This window comes from Macaca nemestrina, chromosome 5 (genome assembly GCF_043159975.1).
Source record: "Macaca nemestrina isolate mMacNem1 chromosome 5, mMacNem.hap1, whole genome shotgun sequence".
In the NCBI taxonomy this organism is placed as follows: Eukaryota; Metazoa; Chordata; class Mammalia; order Primates; family Cercopithecidae; genus Macaca; species Macaca nemestrina.
Genome location: NC_092129.1, coordinates 141790026 through 141811351, shown reverse-complemented (window position 1 = coordinate 141811351; position 21326 = coordinate 141790026). Strand labels below are relative to the sequence as shown.

The 21326-nt window shown below is 46.0% G+C and overlaps 1 long non-coding RNA gene across 4 annotated transcripts in view; it reads right to left on the bottom strand.

The window, feature by feature from the left end:
- Window positions 1-18137, bottom strand: part of LOC139363406 (uncharacterized) — a 62395-nt gene extending 44258 nt beyond the window's left edge. For 3 of the 4 annotated variants that reach the window (XR_011623741.1, XR_011623742.1, XR_011623745.1), the window contains exon 1: window positions 18065-18137. This is a non-coding gene — a long non-coding RNA (uncharacterized lncRNA). The remainder of the gene's footprint in view (window positions 1-18064) is intronic. The other variant, XR_011623743.1, reaches the window with a different exon arrangement.
- Between the last annotated feature and the right edge of the window lie 3189 nt (window positions 18138-21326).

Below are 21326 nucleotides of genomic sequence, written 5' to 3'. Positions count from 1 at the left end.
TGAAAAATACCAAACAACAGGAACTGCTAGGCTCAGAGGTAGACCTAGCTGCACTTGATTATTGGTGCACTCAAAAACACCTTGAACTAGGCTGGGTGCGGTGGTTCACGCCTGTAATCCCTGCACTTTGGGAGGCCAGAGTGGGCAGATCGTGAGGTCAAGAGTTTGAGACCAGCCTGGGCAATATAGTGAAACCCTATCTCTGCTAAAAATACAAAAATTAGCCAGGTGTGGTGGCGTGTGCCTGTAGTCTCAGCTACTCAGGAGGCTAAGGCAGGAGAATCGCTTGAACCCGGGAGGCGGAGGTTCCAGTGAGCCAAGATTGTGTCACTACACTCCAGCCCGGACAACAGAGTGAGACGCTGTCTCAAAAAAAATAAATTAATTAAAAAAAGAAACACCTTGAACTGAGGCAAAGAAGAAGCTAGAAAACCTCTGCTCTTAAAACACTATTGTTTTTCTGCTCTTGCAATAGTTTGCTGAGAATGATGGTTTCCAGCACCACATGTTCTCACTCATAGGTGGGAATTGAACAATAAGATCACTTGGACTCTGGAAGGGGAACATCACACACCAGGGCCTATTATGGGGAGGGTGGGGGGAGGGATTGCATTGGGAATTATACCTGATGTAAATGACGAGTTGATGGGTGCTGACGAGTTGATGGGTGCTGACGAGTTGATGGGTGCAGCACACCAACATGGCACAAGTATACATATGTAACAAACCTTCACACTGTGCACATGTACCCTAGAACTTAAAGTATAATAAAAAATTTTTTAAAATTTAAAAAAACATGATTGTGCATGTATACATATGTAACAAACCTGCACATTGTGCACATGTACTCTAGAACTTAAAGTATAGTAAAAAAGAAAACGATAATAATAATAAACACTATTGTGAAATTTTAGGACCTTTATCTGAAGAAACTGCTTCATGCTTTGAAGGAGTAAATGGGTCCTCCCACCACTGCCCACCGCCCACTCCCAGCTACTGCTGCGATGAACAAAGGCAGAATGCTGAAGCCCACAGACATGTCTTTGCCTGCATTCTCTCTCACCTTCCTCTTCTTGGGACCCCCCCTCTGCTGTGGGAGTTTAGACAGAGATACAAGCATTGAGAACACTGCAGCAGGCCAGAAAAGGGCAAAGGCATATTGGACAGGATCATGAAAGATGTCATAGAAGAGGGCCATTTAGGCTGCACCTGATGGGCAAGAAGGACTCAGGTGGGGAATAGGAGGAGGACGTCAGGGACAGGGAGAGATGACAGCACAAGAGCATGAGAAAGGGAGATGGGAAACACAGAGACAAGAGACAGACAATTCCCAGAGATGGTAAATTCACCTCCCAGGCTGCCATAGCAACGTACCACATTGGGTGGCTTAGAACAACAGAAACTAATTCTCTCATAGTTCTGGAGGCACAAAGTCTAAAATCAAGGTGCCATCAGGGCCATGCTCTCTCTGAAGACAATAAGGAAAGATCCTTTCTTGCTTCTTTCTAGATCCTGGTATTCCTGAGCTTATAAAGACATCACTGCAAACTCTACCTGTGTCATCACTTGGAAATCTCCTTGTGTGTCAAAATGTCCCTCTTCTTATAAGGATGCCAGTTATTAGATTTAGGGCCCACCCTAATCCAGTATGACCTCATTTTCGCATTATTCCATCGGCCAAGACAATTTCCAAATAAGGTCAAGCATACAGGTACCAGGGATTGGGACTTCAACATATCTTTTGGGAGACACAATTCAATACACGACAGATATTATTAAATAAGTATCCTCTGCTGAGAAAACTGTGGCAGTTTAGTTAAGAATTCTAAGGCTGTCTCCAAGCTCAGAGATAGAAAGTAATGGATCTGCAGGGCTCTCCATAGTCACTGCAGGGGAGTTCTGCCAAGTGCCAGCCCTGCTCAGTTTAGACTTGGATTGCAAGCAATGAAAAACAGGTGAATTTAATCAAAGAGCAGCTCTTGTCCCTTTTTGCGGAGTCCTTCAGACTATTATCAGGATGCTCCCAGCTCCAAAATTCCCCATCTGTACTGGAAGCTGGCCTGTCTTTCCCAGGTCATCCACTCGGTGTATCTTCTCCCTCCTACTCCCTCAACCGCCATCACCAGTCCTGTGTGCCATAAACTCAGGCTGAATTTCCTGGCTAATAAACTAGTGTTTGCCAACAGCACACATAGTTTCGTGTGCCAGTTGGCCATTTGCTTCTTAATAAATGGAAACTTCTTGGAGACAAAATTCCTTAACACAGAGGACAGATTTAGCCCAGTGGGGCTTTATCATGTTCCTTAACCCACTAAGCATCAAGGAGAAGTGGGACCTAATCCTTAGAGTAATCCAGTGCTTTGGGGATTTGCTCCCCAACTCAGTGTTAACTGTGTGGCCTAGACAGACCTTGAGGGTGACATGGTGGAGATGGAAAAGTGTATAACTACTTATGAAAAAGAAAAAATGCAGTAACCCAGGAATCATCAGGCCCGAGCTTTAGTCCCAACTCTGCTCTCAGTTGCTGTGTGATCTGCAGTGAGCTCTCATGTCTGCAAAACTCATTCTAGTAATTACCCGTGTGACCAGCAGCAGATCCCTTCTCCCTGGGCCTTAGCTCTTGCTCCTCTCAGTGGCGGAATGAACAGAGGTCTCCTCTGGTTATGACATTTATTAGTGATTTTTACAAGATGGTTTGACTCAAAACATATTTTAAAAATTCTTGTCTGTGCTTGAACACTTCAAATGTTTTATTACTAGGTCTACAGTACATAACAAAGTAATTGTGTAATTAAGAGATAATGTCAATGCTCTAGAACAATGTTGACAAGATAATAGCCTTCTGAAACCACATAAATGCCAAAGCAAGTGTACAGACTGATAGGTAGAAAAACAGAAAAACAAGTGGCAAATGGCCCAGAAGCTCTTTGTAGTCCATGTTGGTTTATGTGCCTCTTTCCCCAGCTTCTGTCATGACATTCAAGTTCTGGTCTCCATCATGCCCCAGTTCCCAGGCATGTGGGTCAAGACTGAGGAGAACAGGATTCATCTGCGACAGCTGGTCCCCATCGTCCCTTTACATGCAGACTCACAGAAAATGAGTCCCATTGGCCCCCACCTTTGGAGAGGCTAGAGGTCATGTAGTTCAGACTCCCCTAGTGCCTGCCATTGCCAGATAAAGATGAGACCAGAGTCAAGAAGGATTTGCTCTGGGGAACTTCTGAGCTGATTTATGGAAAAGGACTGGAGCCCTGGATTCCTTCCCAGTTTGCCACTTCTCCTTACTCTAGCTAGAATGCCTTACTTAGATGCAGTTTCTCAGCAGAGAGAAGGAAGCTGCAGGAAGTGGAAAAGGGATGGTTCACACGACCTGGAGGCCCAGAAGCATTTCCCTGCAAGCAGAAGGAGGGGATCAGGCATTGTCCTAACCAGGCAGCCTAGAAAGAGGAAAGTCATGGAGTGACACAACTATGAAGGCCATGAGTGTGGAGGAGGGCTTGTCAGCTACATGTTACAGTATTTGGTTTTCTGTTTGTTTGTTTGTATTGAGAAGGAGTCTCACTTTGTTGCCAGGCTGGAGTGTAGTGGCCCGATTTCAGCTCACTGCAACCTCTGCCTCCCAGGTTCAAGGGATTCTCCTGCCTCAGCCTCCTGAGTAGCTGGGACTACAGGCACGCACCACCATGCCCAGCTAATTTTTGTATTTTTAGTTGAGACAGGGTTTCACCATGTTGGCCAGCATGGTCTCAATCTCTTGACCTCATGATCTGCCTGCCTCAGCCTCCCAAAGTGCTGGGATTACAGGCATGAGCCACGGCACCTTGCCTACGTGTTACAGTATTAAGAAGGGCTGTGCACCCTTGAATTTGAGGAGAGGTAAGAACGGAGCAAAGAGGGATGTGCTCCTGGTTCATGGGCATGGAAAGAGGCTAGACCACCCTCTTTTGGAAAAAGAGACCTCATGTGCTACAAAGACTACTGGGTTTAGAGCCAGAAGAACTGAGTAGAAGCTAGTTATTTGTTCAGTGACTTTGAATGAATCATGGACTTCCCCTTTCTAGGCTATAGCTTCCTTAGCTCTGAAATTAGGGCAATGAACCCAATCAACAGTGTCCACATATGCTGAACTGAGGCTGACTTCCATTTCCAGCTGTTCCCTGGGTGGCTAGCATGATCAGGGGGCTAGCTACTCCTTGAAGCTTCTCCCAACTCTATCATCCATAGATTCTAGGAAAATATCAATTGATTCACAATGGTTTTGATAAATTCCTGGATGCCAGAGCTATAACAGGGTCCTAAGTATAGTTGTGGGATTGAGTTGCACCAGAACTATGAGAATAACATCAGGTAGACATGCAATTCGTTGATCTCCCTGTTGGACACAGAAGCCGGGATAAATGGCCCACAGGTCCAAAGAGGTTTCAGCCCTGTCCTCCCACTCCTCCATGCCTTTGAGCATGCTCTTCCCTCCTCCCCACCTTGTCCCCCAACCCGACCCTTCTCTCCTCCCCCTCCTATTCAACTCGGGATACCGGGATACCGACTGGGGAAGCTCTGCTGACTTCTCTGAGCTGAGTTAATTACTTTCTTTGTCACATTGAATTATTTATATTCAGACCTGTCAGGATTGTTTGTTTTCAGATTTGTCTTGCAGGTTAGACATCTTGAGGGCAGAAACTGTCTTTTTGTCTCTCTAAATTGGGTGATGATCATAGTGTCCGCACAGAGTAGGAGCCCAGTAAACTGCTGTTAAATGACAGTGATGCGGAAGGGGGCAGGGAAGTGCTGGGTAGAGAACGGCGGGTCCCTGGCAAGGGCTCCACCCCTGGTCCTGTGCCCACGGACCTAGGTGACGACAGACACTCCTGCCTTGGCGCACAGATGTTGCATTTTCCAAGACCACCCTGGCCCGCCACTCCCCCATCTTGTGCCTATAAAAACCACGAGACCCTAGCGAGCACACACACAAGCGGCTGGACGTCGAGAGGAACATGTCGGCGGAAGAAGACACAAGTGTCTGGACATTGAGGGGACGTAGAGGGGAGCACATCGGTGGAAGCGCACACGACAGATGCCAGCACACCAGCAGGCCACTGACCAGCAGAAGGACGCGGAGTTTGGCCAGGGCGATCAGAGTCCAGCCAGCCAGTGGCCGACTTCAGAGGAAAACCATCTCCTTTCTGGCTCCCCCATCTGCTGAGAGCTACTTCCACTCAATAAAACCTTGTGCTCATTCTCCAAGCCCATGTGTGATCTGATTCTTCCAGCACACCAAGGCAAGAACCCTGGGATACAGAAATTCCTCTGTCCTTGTGATAAGGCAGGGTTCTAACTGAGCTGACTGCCACAAGTTGCCTACGGATGGCTAAACTAAAAGAGCACCCTGTGACACATGCCCACTGGGGCTTCAGCTGTAAACATTCAGCCCTAGACACTGCCAAGGGGTCAGAGCCCCACAACCTGCCTGTCCGTATGCTCTCCTAGAGGTTTGACCAGTGGGGCACTGAAGAAGCGAGCCACACCCCCATCACATGCCCTGCCGGGGGACAAGGAAACTTTTCCCGTTTCAACAAGGAGGAGAGAAAAAAAGTAGAAGGGAAAAAAAGGGAGGGGGCAGGCAATGGAAGGGAATGAAAAGAAGGAAGAAAAACGGTGGTTCCAAACTCCTTTCCCCCTGTAAGGTCAGTAGAGAAACTTCAACCCTCTTCTGTACCTGCATGCTTCAGTTTGCATCCAGCACTCAGCCTCGTGCTGCCCAAGGCCTTTCAGGTCTCTCTTCTGGGTGTGTGGGAGCACATGTCCCTGCTCCCTGTGTCTGCCTCTACCCCTCAGGCAGGAGGGAAGCAAAACATTAAGCCCCCACTTAAGTCTCTGTCCCTAATTCCCCCTCCTGCCTCCCTCCCAGCACAGAAGCCAAAAGAAATATTAGATTCAAGCACCTTCACTCTGAGAATGCATCCCCCTTCTTAAAACCATCAGTAACTGGGGGGGTAAGAGGATAATTATCTGCTCTACTTGAAAAACAAAATCTCCCTTCATTCCCTTCCAGTTATTAACATGAAATGTAAATACAGCAGCAAATGACCCATTACCCATGGCCTGGGAGGTTCTTTTAAGCACAGTGTCTGCTTTTGCAGGCCACATAATAGAGTTCTGCAGTTTTTGATTTATAAAATCACGATTTCAATAATATCAACCATTATTTATTATAAAAACAATAGAACAACAATAAAAGAAGTTAAAGGACGCCATTCTTTCCCTCATAGGGAAAGAATGTTTGCTCATAGGCATGTGGTGTTGGCTAGTGGCAATTATTGTGTAATCCAATTTTTTTATTCCATTTTTTTCACCTCATATTAATCCATAAGCATTTTCCATGTTCCTACACGATCTTCATAATTATCACTTTAATGGCTGTTTAATATCCCATCAGGTTGATGTGCCGTAATTTACTTAACCATGCCCCTCTTTAGAACATAACCTTTTAAAACATTAAACAGAAAGCTTATCAAGGTTTTAAAATAGATGGGGAAGGCGGTTTCTTGGCAATGCGCGGCATTTCTCAGGTGCGCATGCGCAGGCTGGAGCCGGAGCCCTGGCTGAGCTGGCAATGGAAACCTGGCAGGAAAAGGGGAGAAGGGAGTTCTGTTCCCAGACCGATGCTGCCAGTGCATGCCTTAGCAGCAGTCACTCACCTGCTTGGAAGCTTATAATATTACTAGTAATAACAATGGCTAATACTGACTGGGCTCTGCACTAAAAACTTTATAAAATGCATCTCATTTAATCCTCACAATCAGCCAATAAAGTGATATTATTTTTTATTTTTCATTTTACAGCCAAACAGATAGACTCAGAGATTACATAGTGGGCAAGTGGTAGTCCTGCCCCCAGGGAGTCTGGCTTCATAGTCCCTGCAAGTCTGAGCTCCTCTCTCAGCTCTGCAGCTTCTGTGCACTCAATGGTTCCCATCCTACAAGGTCCTCTGCACAGCTTGGCCAGGCTTATTGTTACCACGTTGTATCTGGAGCTCTTCGGGGCTTCAAAACTCTCAGCCGTGGCCTGGACAAGGGTAGACGAGGCTTTCTGAACCCACCATTTGTGAGTGACTTGCAGCTAACGAGCAAAGGACATACACTGATGACAAGAATGGACTTGGGCAGAAACAACCAATTTGGATTTGCATTCTGGGCTCTGGTATTTACCAGCAATGAGGCCTTGGGACACTTACATCTCTTGAAGCCCCAGTTGCCTAGTCTACAAAATGAAGATAATAGCATCTACCTTTCAGAGTTGTTGTAAAGATTCAAGGTGGCGTGTGTGACACACATGCAGTACTCAATAATGGACTGTTTCTATTATCTCAGCAGATAGATGAGGAACCAGTTTTAATGAGATAAATTCCTTAGGATCAGAAGCAAACTTTCCACTTCTACCCAGTATGAAACAGAGAAGAAAACTGTGAACATCAAAGGAAAACGTGAGTGTTTCATTTTCCATCAGCTTTAAAGGCATGGCTAGTAGGATGATAATAACGATAAAACAACAGTAGTAATACTGACATTTATTGAACATTTGCTCACGTCAGGCACTATACTGCCCACTCCACATGTGTTAACTCATTTCCTTTTCAAGCATCACATAGTTGAGGAAACCAAGGCACAGCAAGGGTTTTGTGGCTGCCTGTGGTATCTCCACAGTCTTTGCTGCATGGACAACGACAGTGCATCTAGCATGAGGAGCAAGGAGCCCACTGTTCTTCGCTGAGCAGAGCCCCTTGGAGGACTCTTTTCTGTTCTTAGAGCCCTGAAGGCAGAGGGAGGAAGGGGGAGCTTCTGACGGGTAAACAGGGTGTTCTTGAAAAGAACCACCACAGTGAGTTCCTCTTTGAAAGGTCTCCAAAATGTCCAGTAAAGACTCCAGAAAGTTCCAGGATTGTCCCATTAGGGAAGAGAGGACGTGAGGAGGGCTAGCTGCCCTCCTCAAACACTGGGGCTCCATTTTTGCAACTGGTGCCCTGCCTGAGTCTTATTACTCTCTAAAACCCCACACCTTGCCCGGCATATAACAGATATTTGCTACAAGTTTGTTGAGTGAATGAATGTGAAGGACAAGAGTCTGTGAGGTCTCAAGGGGTAGTGTTATACAATGTGGGGAAGCTACAGGGAGAGAAATCAGCTCAGTACAAAGAGGACATGTCCATCCAAGTGTGCAGAGATGGCATGGGTGACATCAGTTGATAGGCAGTGAATCTACTCTTGCTGGATTCCCTTCAGGAGAGATTGGACAATCACCCATCCAGGAGGCCAGCCACCATTAGAACACTGTACCACATGAGCTTCAGTGTCCCCTGCAGCTCCGGGGTCCTGAGACCTAGATCTCCACAAGTCTCCTCTGAAAACTCTCTCCTTCATTTTCCATTCCTGAGATGGAAAGGAACTGAGAAGCTGACAAACTACGTTTTTTGGAGACTATATAGTGATAGAAAATTACTATGTGTTGAACCATGAATGCTTAAAGACTGATAATGCCTATACTTAATCCAGGGTGATACATCTTTAATGTTGGTGTCATCCCCAGAGTGCACTTCATGTTGGGGTGGGGATATCTTGGAGCCACAAACTGCCTTGGACATCTTGCTAAGACCTGAGGCCTTCTGCGCAGTAAATGAGTTACCTGTGGATGTCAGATCAGAGTTTGGTTTAGGAAGACAGCTCTGGCAAGGGAGGGACTATGGACCTCTCACAAACCCCCCAGAGGGGTCCTGCCCTTACCTCTGTGCAGACAGAGGCTCAGTCAAAAGTACTCAGGAGATAGAACAGTCCCACCCTCAGGACCCTCTGCCCCATGCTCTGGGAGCTTGCAGCCCTGATCCAAGCACAGATGGGGCTGAGCCACTCCATGCTACCTTCTGGCTTGGCTGCACCCTCTCACCTCAGCATGGAACCAAGGGGAATATCCAAGGAGTATGTTACCCTGCACCTGAATTTCCTCACAGCAGACAGGTGAGCAGGAAGAGGCAGGCTGGGAGGGGGAAGGAGTGCCAATACTGGGGGCAGCAATTGTCCAAGCCAGAGAAGAGCCAGGATTAAAGGGGGACCCAGCCCACCAGGTAGGGATTGGGAGCCCAGGCTGTAACAGGGCAGAAGCATTATAGTCTTGACCGACAAGGAGTAGAATCCAGGAAGGGTCTGAACAATGGACAGAGGCCACAGCAACAAAAGAGGCTGGGCATGGGACTGACTTCCCCTCAGGGGCAGGAGATGTCTGAAGACTTGCTGCCCAGGCCTGTGCTGTTGGAGAAGAAGCAATGGCTCTTGAAACTGGAGAAAGGCTATGGAGAGGGTCCCAGACCCAGAAGGAGAAAGGAAACAGAAAGGATGGAGAGGAAGCCCAGTCGGCCAACCTAGAGCCCCAGAAAGCCCAATGAGGAGATGGAACTGAATAACATTTCAGGCTATTCAGAGAGAGAACTGAAGAGACTGGAACTGAAAGAGAAGTCAGCGATCACTCCACCCACCCACCCTTCATCCTACACAAGGATGCTGAGACCCTGAGGGAGTGGGGTGTCATCAGGGTACTGGGGCCTGGGTTCCTGTTTGTGAGCTGTTCTCACATCCTCAAAAGGGATGACTGGCAGCAAAGCAGGAGGCCATCTGTATTTGTTTTCTATGCTGCATACCAAATGACCACAAACTTAGTAACTTAAAACAACACCCATTTATTACTTCATGGTTTCTGTAGCTCAGAAGTCCAAGAGGACTTAGCTGTGTTCTCTGCTTAGGGTCTCACAAGGCAGAAATCAAGGCATTGGCTGAGCTGGGCTCTTCCCTGCAGGTTCTGGGGAAGAATCCACCTCCAAGATCATACAAGCTGTTGGCAGAATTCAGTTCCTTGCAGTTGTACAATTGAGAGCCCTGTTTTTTCTGCCGGGTGCTAGGCAGGGGTTGCTTCAGTATCTAAGGGCCCCTCCTCATCCTCTCCATGTGGCCCCTTCTCATCCTTTCCATGTGGCCCCTTCACCTCCAAAGCCAGCAGTGGCCCCTCAAATCTTTCTTGGGTTTCACAGCTTCCTAAAGCCCCTTCTGTGACCAGCTGGAGAAAACACTGATTTAGAAGGGCTCATGGAATTGGGTTAGACCCACCTAGGTGATCTCACATTCTGAAAATCAACTGATTAGTAACCTACATTACACCTGCAATATCCCATTTGCCATGTAATGTAATATAGTCACAGAACTAATGTCAGGGGCAGCTATGATGGGAACAGCATGGAATTCTGCCTACCACACATCTGAATAGATGGAGAGTGGTGTGCAGGCAGAGTTACTGGGGAAGGAGAGAGACAGAATGACATCGGGGCTGGTGCTCAGATGTGGGGACACAGGAACCATTGAGCACTGATGCTTTCTGAGGAAGAATCCACAGAGCTAGAGAGCCTGTGACCAGGTCTTTTTTCCTCTGCCAGTGTCTCCCACAAAGCCCCAAAACTGGATTCATAGGTGCCCTTCAAAACATACATGCCAGATCTGGGTCCACCCTATTTCCCAGACCAATCTGGCCAGGCTGAAATGTCAGTAGCAGCCTCAGCTGACACTGCCAACCACCCTCAGAATCTGTGAGGTGGGGAAGGCTGGGGAGCCTGAGACTACCACGTCACTGTGTCACGCTGTGGCAACTGCATTCCCCAGTATCACCAGACACCAAGCCTCCAGCTGAAGGCTCCTTCCAGCATCCGCCCCCACCTCCTGTAGGCCAGGTCTCCCTGAGAACCACAGCTGCTGAGCTGAGTCCCTGACACCCTCCCCTAGAGGCAGGACCTCCTTGCTTTTTCTCAACACTGGCTGGGGTCCTGGCCACACAAGCCCTAGAAGCATTTTGGTCTGTCCTTGGCTATCTCCCACCCATGTGACCAGCTCACCAGTCCTCCATCCTGTCTGCACTGCCCCATCCCATAGTTCATCCTCAGTCTTCACTTGTAGAAATGCTGATGAGCGAGCCACTAGATCTCACTCTACCTCATGCCAAGCTTCAGTAATCAGACTCTAAAACAGATCAGGTGAGGCCTTTGCTACACTACAAGACCATCTTGAGGGCAGGGACTGGGCCTTGTCATCCCCACGTCCTGAACACCCAGGACAGTGCCTGGCACAGGATAGAACTCAGAGCATTCCGATCAGTGGGTATGTAGCCCACTCGCGTTCAGAGTGCAGGCAGGAAACAATGGCACCCGGAAGCCTGCCTCTGCTTTGCTGGACCAGGCTGCCATCACCTTGTAGATAGGCCAGGCCCAGGGAGATAAGTGAGGCTCGCAGTTACTCCTTCATTCCTCTGTTTCTACAAAAGAGGGCAATGCCAGCTAAAAAGGATCAGCCGTTATTCTAATATTTCATATCCCACTGCAAAGTGGTGGTGAATCAGTGACTTGCATCCACCCCACCTCCTGTAGGCCAGGTCTCCCTGGGAACCACAGCTGCTGAGCTGAGACCCTGACACCTTCCCCTAGAGGCAGGGCCTCCTTGCTTTGTCTTCATACTGGCTGGGGTCCTGGCCACACAAGCTCTAGAAGCATTTTGGTCCCCTATTTTTTGGTGAGCTTCTATGGAGAGCGCATGCCATAGCATTCAGTCAGACCCTGGCTCAGAGGTGGAAAATCACACAACTTAGAAGTAGCGGGATTCTAATACCTGTCCTTGAATATGCTCTTGGGCTGGCTCAGAACCTGGGATGGGAGGGTAGCAACACAGCCATGACCTGGGACTCTGGAAACTGAAGTTCCTGGGTAATGTGAGAAACACCCTACATTACCTCATGTGCCATCTTTTTAATGTTGGAGACGAGAACATCCTTCTCTTTGCCTAATTAGGTTCAATTTATAGCAAAGATATGCAAGGAAAATAACCTTTTCTGACTGAGTTCATAGCAGCTACAACCTCTGGGAGGAAGTGGTTCCAGCAGCTGTTGATGGGCTCGCTGCCATTCACAGCTGCTTAAGCAGCAGGTTGGGAAAAGAGGGTTCTCTAGCTCAGTCTCTCTGCGTTCATTGCAAAACATCTCCTGAATGCTCCAGGAATCAGGCTGGAATTTATCATACATTTGGGGAAAATAAGTCAACCCAGTGAAAAGATTTGCTGCAACCTGTGAGAGTTATAATAGCACAAGAAATGGCCTTTCCGATACAATGGCATAAAACCTGAAGTTTTATAGGAAAAAAAACTTAGGTAGTAGGCATATTTACTCAGGCCATGCCTGCAAGCTGGAAGGTTTGGTTGCCTTCAGCATGGAGCTTCTCTTTGCGGACTTTATTGCAATTTTAATTGTTGCTTGTGTGGCCGTCTACTTCATGCCTCCTCTTCACCCCAGGGACTGCAGGCTCCATGAGGAAAGAGATGCTTTCTGCCTTTTCACCACCAATCCCCACCAGAAAGCTAGTCCCTGACACAGGAAGCATTTATTAACTATTTGTGGAATAAATAAATGAGAGATTAATGTCTCTCTTTAAAGCAGAATAGAAAACCAGAATAAAATTGAACAGCAATTGATCATATTTGGAATGGCGCAAAGCTATCAGTTGCACTTAGAATTTGTATTTCTCTAAGTCTTGCTCACAGCTCTAGCATGAATGTTAGTGAATAGGTGGTATTTTTAATCCAAGTGTTGATTTCTATAGAAAAGATGTAATTGCTTGTAATCATGTGCTATTAGATCTGAGATACTGCTAACCCTTCTGAGAATCCTAATCATTTGGACCAGGTGAATACCATCCTGTCTCACAGGCATGGTGCCCAAGGAAAGTGACAGCAAATGTCAAAACAGCTTTCTATCGCACCCCAGGGATGGGAAGAAGACACAACCTGGTTTTTGGTAGCAGTTCAACCTCAGGAGGAGCCAGCGTTTGCTAAAATAGGAACTCACCTCCATCAGAGGGAGCGGACAGTGAGCCTTTTAATTGCTGACTCTTTTGAACACTGACCCACAACCTCTCTTTGACTGGGAAAATGTTGAAGAATTGCAGCATCAGGCAGGAAGTCCTTCCCATTCGATTCAAAAGACATCAAGGATATTTTTCCCTTTACCTTTTCTAGCTTCTCTTTAGGGGACTTTAAGGAAACCAGAATCTCTAATAGAAGTGGGTGACAGTAGGTTCCTATCCACTTTAAAGTCTGTAATGAGACACATTCATCTCCCTTCCTGACCCTCTTGACGGAGTCAACTAAGTTACTTAATATTCTAATGTCCTTGAGTCCCTTGCTTAGAGAATTTCATTTGTTTGCATAAAGGGAAAATTAAAGCCCTACAGTAGGCCTCATGAAAAATTGCTAGAGTTCTTGAGTTAGATTTGGAAGCAGGACACCTACGACCAATAAATACTCCATCCTCCTACAAACTAAAAACTAACACAGCCCCATGAACTTGAGCTTCCCTGATTCTCCTCATGCAGCACACAGCGTCAATAGATGGCCCTTTACCCTTTCCTCCTCTGCTTCCTTACCCTGTGTTCGTAAGTTAAGCCCTTCTCAACCCAGTTAGAATCTTTTTCCGGTATCCTGTGTCACCCACCCCACAAGAAGGTGGTGTGGTGGTGTAAGGATTAGGAGTGTGCCCTCTGGAGTCACACTACCAGGACAAACTTCCCAGTCCCACCTCTTACCAGCTGATTGACGTGCAGCCAATTATTTCACCTCTCTAAGCTTCAGGCTGTCATCCATAAGTTGGGAGCAAAATAGCTGCAACCTCACAAGGTTGCTGTGGCAATCAGAAGACACAATCCCTAGTAAGCCCTTGAGAACAGTTACGTATTATTGATTCCAAAATGCTCTGGCCAAAACCCAATCCTTTCCATTTCCAAACATGCCCATGTTTTTCCTGCTTCTATGCCTTTGATCCCACCATTTTTTTTCCCACCAGAATGCTCTTCTCCTTTTATCTCCTTCACAGAGTAGGCTAAATGCCTCCGTTGCCAAGAAGACCCCATCGTTTTCCCCAGCTGGAAGTTTGCCTCCCTATTTGGCACACTCTTGGCACTGCATCTCTTCTTCTCTTGGTATCAAAGAGCCTGGCTTGGGAGCAGGCAACCTGCCCTGGAGTTCTGGCTCCACCTCTGCCCAGCCATGTGGGCTGAACAAGTGTTTGCATCTGTGTAACAGGATTATTTGTTATATTATACTAGTTACGTAAATAATTATATCCGTTATTTTATTATCAGTAACTACAGAAAGGATTAAATGAGTCACAAAAGCACTTAGTACAGTGCCTGGTGCATTTAAAAGTGCTAAGTATTTGCTTTGATTGTTCTGCCTCTCATTTGCAGGTGTCTGGAATAGAGCAGAGTTTTCCCAAAGCCTTGCAGATGTTACTAAGGTGACTGTACATCCAAGTTTGCCTGTTGTCCCAGCACAGAAATTAATAGCACCCTCTTTCATCCTAAAAAGTACCACAGTTTGGCCAATAAATGATCCACCCAAAATATTACTCATTTGGTAAATTGTGTTGAGCTAGTAAAGAAAAGCCCATGTGAGGCTTGTTGACCTAGGTCCCATGGCTCAGTTACTCCCCTCACTCCAAATGCAGGACTGACACTGAGAATGCCCCTTCACATCCTCCCTGGCCACACCTCCCCCTACCCCATGACCTCCAGGCACCGTCTGCCTCTAGCCTGACCCTGGCTCTTTGGAATGCTCCACTGCATCAGTGTATCCCAATTACTGCTGCTGCTTCTGCATCCCTCCTCCCTCTCATCATCTGTACACCTGAAAGCCTGTACAAATATATTTGCATAAAGATGATCATATGTGACAATAGTTTAATGTGATGGGTGAAAAGAGTCTTCAGTCTAACATGAAACAGTGCTTTAACCCCAAAAGAGAAAATTCGGGCATCAGAGATAGGCTGCGGCAGGGGCAGACATTTGTCAGAGGGAGTCACCATAAAACACCCTTTTAACGGATTTGCAGTTATTTTCCAAGGATTTGAATATCTGGACCCATCATCTCTGTGCCCCTGCCTACCCTCAGCTGATGGGGATGGCATCTTTTAGTCTAATGACATATGGCACATAAGCAAGAGTACCTTGCTAGGCTTTCAGGAACTCCACACTGAAGACTGTGACGATGGCCCAGGGAAAAAGGAGTAGCTAGTGCACATTCAAGGAGCAGCCATGAATGAAATATGAGCCTAGGGACAGTGACTGAAGAGGGAGATTCCAAGGGAGGGGGCCTTCTAAGTGCCCACCTGGAGCTGAAAATGGGACATGGGGGAAGGGCCAAGCTCTGTTTCACTATGATCCAGACTCCAAGAGTAGTTCTTATCAGCCAGGAATAAGATGAATTTCCAAGCTCTAATAGCAGAATTAAATTGACATAGCCATATATTTAGCAAACTTCATATTGAGTGCCTACTCTGTGCAAAGCACTGGGTGACTAGAAAAGGGTGCTGGACATTAGTTTCATAGGAAAAATAGTATGGCCCTTTCTCCAAGGATCTTTTGAAGTCATTGTCTAGGTAAAGCAGAAACAAGTAAAGCAAGGGTCTGCAAGTGTTCCATTCAGAATGGGAACCAAACCAGTTGGCGCCAAGATTGCAAGTCACTCGGCAAAAAGCTAGAAAAGACCAGATTTAGGTACCACCCAAGGGTTCTTGGACCTAGGAAGTGGAGGCCCCCAGGTTATGGAGGCAGGAGAGCAGGCCCGGTGGATGGGATCCTTGCAAACCTCATTCCAAAAACAGAATTGAGCACAGAGCAGGGTTCAGGGTTAACTCTACCTCAGCTTTCCCAGGAAAGCAAGAGAAAAGCTATAAAGATTCAATCTACCATCAGTGTTGGAAGAGTTAAGCCTCATTCAAGAATTAACAGAGGAATTAACCTGAAGAACCACAGAAACTCATGTGACCTGACAACTTTCAAAGCTTGTAATATATCCAATTAAACATTTTACGCCACTGTGACTACAGGGTTTGTGTATTCATAACCCCAAAGGTCTTTACTTCTTAGGCACTTAGGTTTTTTTCATCTTTCTGCCCAGACACATCTGTCTGTATAATTATATCATCTAAAGCATAATATGTGGTATAATTGCATGAAATTTAATTCTTCATTTTCACCCTGTGGTGTGTATAATGTTCATGGTTTATATAAGGTGCTTGGAGATGGAGTTCCAGCTTTTGATAAAGCCCCTTTCCTATCTTATAGTCACCTCTTTAGGGCTCTGTTCAAGTCCTCTTGTCCATGAAGCTTTCCTTGACCACCCCAGGCCACGATGACTGTTCCAAGTTTCTACAACCCTCATCACTCACTTAACACTTGCCCCATATTATTTTGTCTTCCTAATTTGGTCTTGCATCTGGTAGAGTACGAACTCCTCAAAGGGAAGGACCAAGATCTCCTATTTCTGTTGATCACTTGTAGCATCTGCCCGAATGCTTTGGCACCTAGTAGATCCTCAACCCATGATAAATAGATGCTGATTCACTAGGGCTGGGATAGAATCCATGCTCCTTTGCAGAGGCAAATGTTTTACAAGCTATGCACACTTCTTCTACCAGCCCAACCCAACCAAATCTATAGACAAAGAATGATGCTTAGTTCTGTATCAGTCAGGAGCTTTCAGGTGACAGAAAACCCAATTCAAATTGGCTTAAGCAAAATACCAAATTAATTAGTTCAGATAACGACAAAGCCCAGGAATAGTCTGGCTTCAGGTATTTTTGGATTCAGAGCTCAAGTTGTATTATTAGAACGAGGTTTTCCTAACGTCTCAGCTCCTTCTTCCTACATGTTGATCTTCCTCACTTTGCTTCTAGTCTCCTTCTGACAGAAGTTTCAGCCCTTTCAGTATCTTGGTCAATAGAAAAGAACAGTGCTATTTGCCCTAAAGTGTCTCATGACATCTCATCAGCTCTGATTTACTCACATGCCAATCCCTGGACTAGTTACTTGGGCCCCAGGGAGGCAGTATGCTGCTGCATGACATAAACCTAGAGGATATGTTCCAACCCTAGAGCCCAGGAATCTGTTTTTAACAAGTCCACCAGATTTTTCTAGTGCACATTAAAGTTTGAGGACCACTGATCAAGCGTCTGGCCACACGAGTAGGTGCGAAAAGAACCAAGACAACGGGGGATAAGATCACTGGAGGCAGGAAGCACAGCATATTTGCTGGGACATCTATATAAATATGGAATTGCTTAAAATGGCATCAGGGCTTGGGGAGAGCAGTGAAAGGCCATCAGCCAGAGGTACTGCCCATCAAAGAGTAAATTTCACTTATAAGACTCAAAGATACATTTAGACTTTGGTCCCCAGTTAGATCCATCTGACTCGAAGTCATAAATTTGTGAAATCTCAACTTTGGAAAAGACTTTACTCCAGCCCCCCCCCCCCTTTTTTTTTTTTTTTTTTTTTTTTTTTTTTTTTTTTTTTTGAGACAAAGTCTCATTCTGTCACCCAGGCTGGAGTGCAGTGGCGCAATCCTCCGCCTCCCGGGTTCAAGCAATTCTCCTACCTCAGCCTCCCAGGTAGCTGGGACTACAGGTGTATGCCACCAAGCCCAGCCAATTTTGTGTAACTTTTTAGTAGAGGTGAGGTTTCACCATGTGAGCCAGGATGGTCTTGATCTCCTGACCTCCTGATCCACCCACCTCGGCCTCCCAAAGTGCTGGGATTACAGGCATGAACCACCGCGCCCGGCCCCAAACACCATCTCCATTTGATCCCAGAACCCCTTGGACATCATCCCTTATCCACTGTTCATCTAGCCACTACACAAGTACTTCCCCTGATAGAGATATCCTTACTGCTCAAAGCAGCTGAATCATCTTCTAATGCTCTAGATGTTTAAAATGTCTTACTCTGTTAGGCAGAAATCTATCTCTTTATAAATTCCTTCCATCAGTCCTGATTGTACTAGGAATGATACAAGACAACTCTATTCCTTGTGCCAAAAGACACCCCTTGCATATTTGAAGACCGTATTAACCCCCCTGAATTTCTTCTAGCCTCCAGGATACACAGCCCTAGCGATGTCTGTCAGTCAACCCTTGGGTGTTGTGGAATCTAAGCCCCTACCTCTCCTGGTTGCCCTCTCTTCTGAAGGTACTCTAGTTGGTCTGTGTTCCTCCCTCTTGGAGTATGATGCTCAGAACACAACACTCCAATAGTGATCTAATGAGAGAAGAATAGAACCATTGTCTCATTCTAGACACTACTTTTCTATTATTACATCCCAGCATTGTGTTAGCATTTATAGCAACCACTTCTCAGTGCTTACTCATCATGGCTTTCTCCTAATCTCCTCCCTCTTTGCCCTTGTGCAGCTGCTAGGTTACATCTCTCTCATTATAGACCCTGTGGAGTTTGTTTGTGAGCCCAGGTTTATGACCTTAGAAATAATAAGTGAATTTCAGACAAGAAGAATAAGCTACACAATTCTATTACCACTGCTTACTCATTAACTATTGTAATCTTTTAAATAACATCCCAGGATTTAAAAGATAAAATTTAGCAAACATGGAAGACTTACCATGTACAAATAGTGAAAACATGGAGATGAATAAGTGAGGAGGGGAAGTGTTTGCTTTTGCTGGGACTCATGTTTTGGCCAAAGAAATAGAGTGAAACAACCAACCCCAGCAGTGGGTAGCAGTCGTCCTGGTAATGGTGTAATGGTAACTCTCATGTCTGCCTCGGGACCGAGGGACCTTACTCAAGAGCTGACAGGGTAACTGCAGTTGGAAGGGCGTGTCTCATTTCTACAGTCAACAAGGGAGAAGCCAGGCCTGCCAGGAAGCAGGAGCCGCATACCAAGACCCAGAAGCATAAGCACGATGTACGTTCTGGGAACTGGGGCTGGTCCCAGCTGGTTGCAACCTGTGGGCAGAGTGGCGAGGGAAAAGTGAGGTTCTAGCCAGACTGTCAGGGCCTGCAAGACCATATTGAGTCTGAATTTCATCATGTGATCTCTGAGGAGAGAATGAAGATCCTTAAAGGAGGAAAACCAGCAAGTGGAATCAACACTGGAAAGCAAAGAGACCAGAGAAGAGGTCGCTACACTCAACTGAGGAGTGACATCTAGAACATACAAGTGTTTCTTGCAGATCAATTTTTAAAAAAAAGAAAGAAAGCAGAATAGAAAAGTAGACTAAAGATATGAACAGACAATTGGTAGAACGGAAAACACAAATAGCCGCTAAATATGTGTAAAGGTGAAGACCTTGTTGGCAATCAGGGAAATTAAAATGAACACTACAACATGTTGTCATTTCACAGCCAGCTGATTGGCAAAATTCGAAGTATGGTAATACTGAGCATTCCTGAACTACTCACACGCTGATAGTAAGAGTATAAATTATAGGCCTCCTTTGGAAAGCAACTTGTCAACATCTAATAAAGTTGCAGTGTGCACATCATTGCATCCAGGATTCCAAGCCACAGTATCAGTCCCATGTATTCACTGGAATATATACGAGGATGTTCATTACAGCCTTGCCTGTTACAACAAAAGAGAATGAGAAAGAGACAGACAGAGCACACCTAACTGGCTGTTATGGGCTGAATGGTGTCCCCCCAAAATTCATATGTTAAAGTCCTAACCCCTAGGACCTCAGAGTGTGACTATATTTGGAGATAGATTCTTTAAAGAGGTGGTTAAGTTGACATCAATTCATTAGGATGAGCCCTAATCCAATATGCCTGGTGCCCCTATAAGAAAAGGTTAGGACACAGGTAGGCACAGGGAGAAAACAGCCATCCACAAGCCACGGAGAAAGGCCTCAGAAGAAACCAACCCTGGCAACACCTTGATCTTTTCTAGACTCCGGCACCAAGAAGAAAAAAAATTCTGTTGTTTAAGCCACCCAGTCTGTGGTACCTTGTTATAGAAGCCCTAGCAAACTAATACAATGGCCTTCAACGGGGGCGTAAGGTTAAAAATAATTAAATTAAAAGAATAAACCAGTTCTATGTGTATCAGCATGGCTGCAGCTTGACAACATAATGTCACATAAAAAATCAAGTTGCAGAAAGTACAGTCAGTGTGAGGGGAATTCTGTATCGTAGCTGGGACTTATACAAAGTAATTTCAGGATATTAGTCATGGTGGGGAGGGACAGGAGTGGGGTGGCAGGGAGGTGGAAAGAGGCTTCAACAGTACCTATAAGGCTTCATATACATAGAGAGATACAGAGGTATAAATGACAGAAAGTAAATATTTGCTAATCGTGGTGGTAGGCACATGTTATGCTTTTCTCTGTATTTTATTTTTATATATGTTTTTAAATTGTTTTAAGAGGAGATTGGGAAAGGAGTGCTGAGGACCTGAACCAAGACAGCAGCTCAGGGGGAGGAACTCCCCAGCATCTCACTTTAAGAAACTAATTTTTCTCTTCACTTGTTATCTATTCCTTTTCTTCCAGGAGATGGTGCAGTGCTGTGTTCCAGAATGAAGATACCAGCTGCTTTCTTCCCTGGATGAGTCCTGGGAGCTGCAGTGTCATGAGACTTGACTCATGTTTTCCTTTTAAGTTCTTCCAGTTGAGAAAAATGGAAACCTCTTTTAGGTGTTCTCGCTAAAGCCTTTGCCCAAGGGTCCCGCCTTTCATAATGACTCAGCATGTCCAGACCATGCCCTTGGTATTGAGCTTTCAGGAATCAAGTCACACACATGTTCAGTTTGCCCACAAAAGGCAGTGAAGCCAGGCCCAGCGATGTTCCTGAAAAGGGCACAGATGGGTTTCTGGTTCCACCCCTGCCTCTAATCAGATCCATTTCCCTGGGCAACTCTCTCACTCCTGAAGCTCAGTTTCCCTTCTGTGATACCAGGGGTTTGGACTAGATTTCACCCATCCCTGATGCCTCTCACCCTGTTTCTGTGGTGGAAGCATGGCTCTTACAGGACAGGACCCATTCAGGCTTGGCAGCCACCAAGTCAGGCTTCCCCCTGCCGAGCTGCCTGTAAAGTTGTTAATTTATCTTGTCCGGAAGAGGCAGCTCACTTGTGAATCTTGGCGTATCAATCAACACTTCCAGCGGAGACATTGCAAGATTCACAGCCTGCAAAGCATATCTAAGCTTGTTTATGGCTATCCTAAGGGCCATGCTAGTTGCTTGCAAACAAAACGCTCCAACTCATTGTGGATCTATATTTGGTTCCAGCATGAACATTGTAATGGCTAAAATTCAAAACCAAGCAGACAGTCGGTACCTTGGGACTTATTTCTGAGGCTGAACTGGGCTATGCCAGAGGTAATCAACCAACTGATCCTTCAGTATTTGTTGGCTCCTTGGCCTATACCTGTTGGCCCCATTGTGACTTGGGAAGAATTTGTCTTTA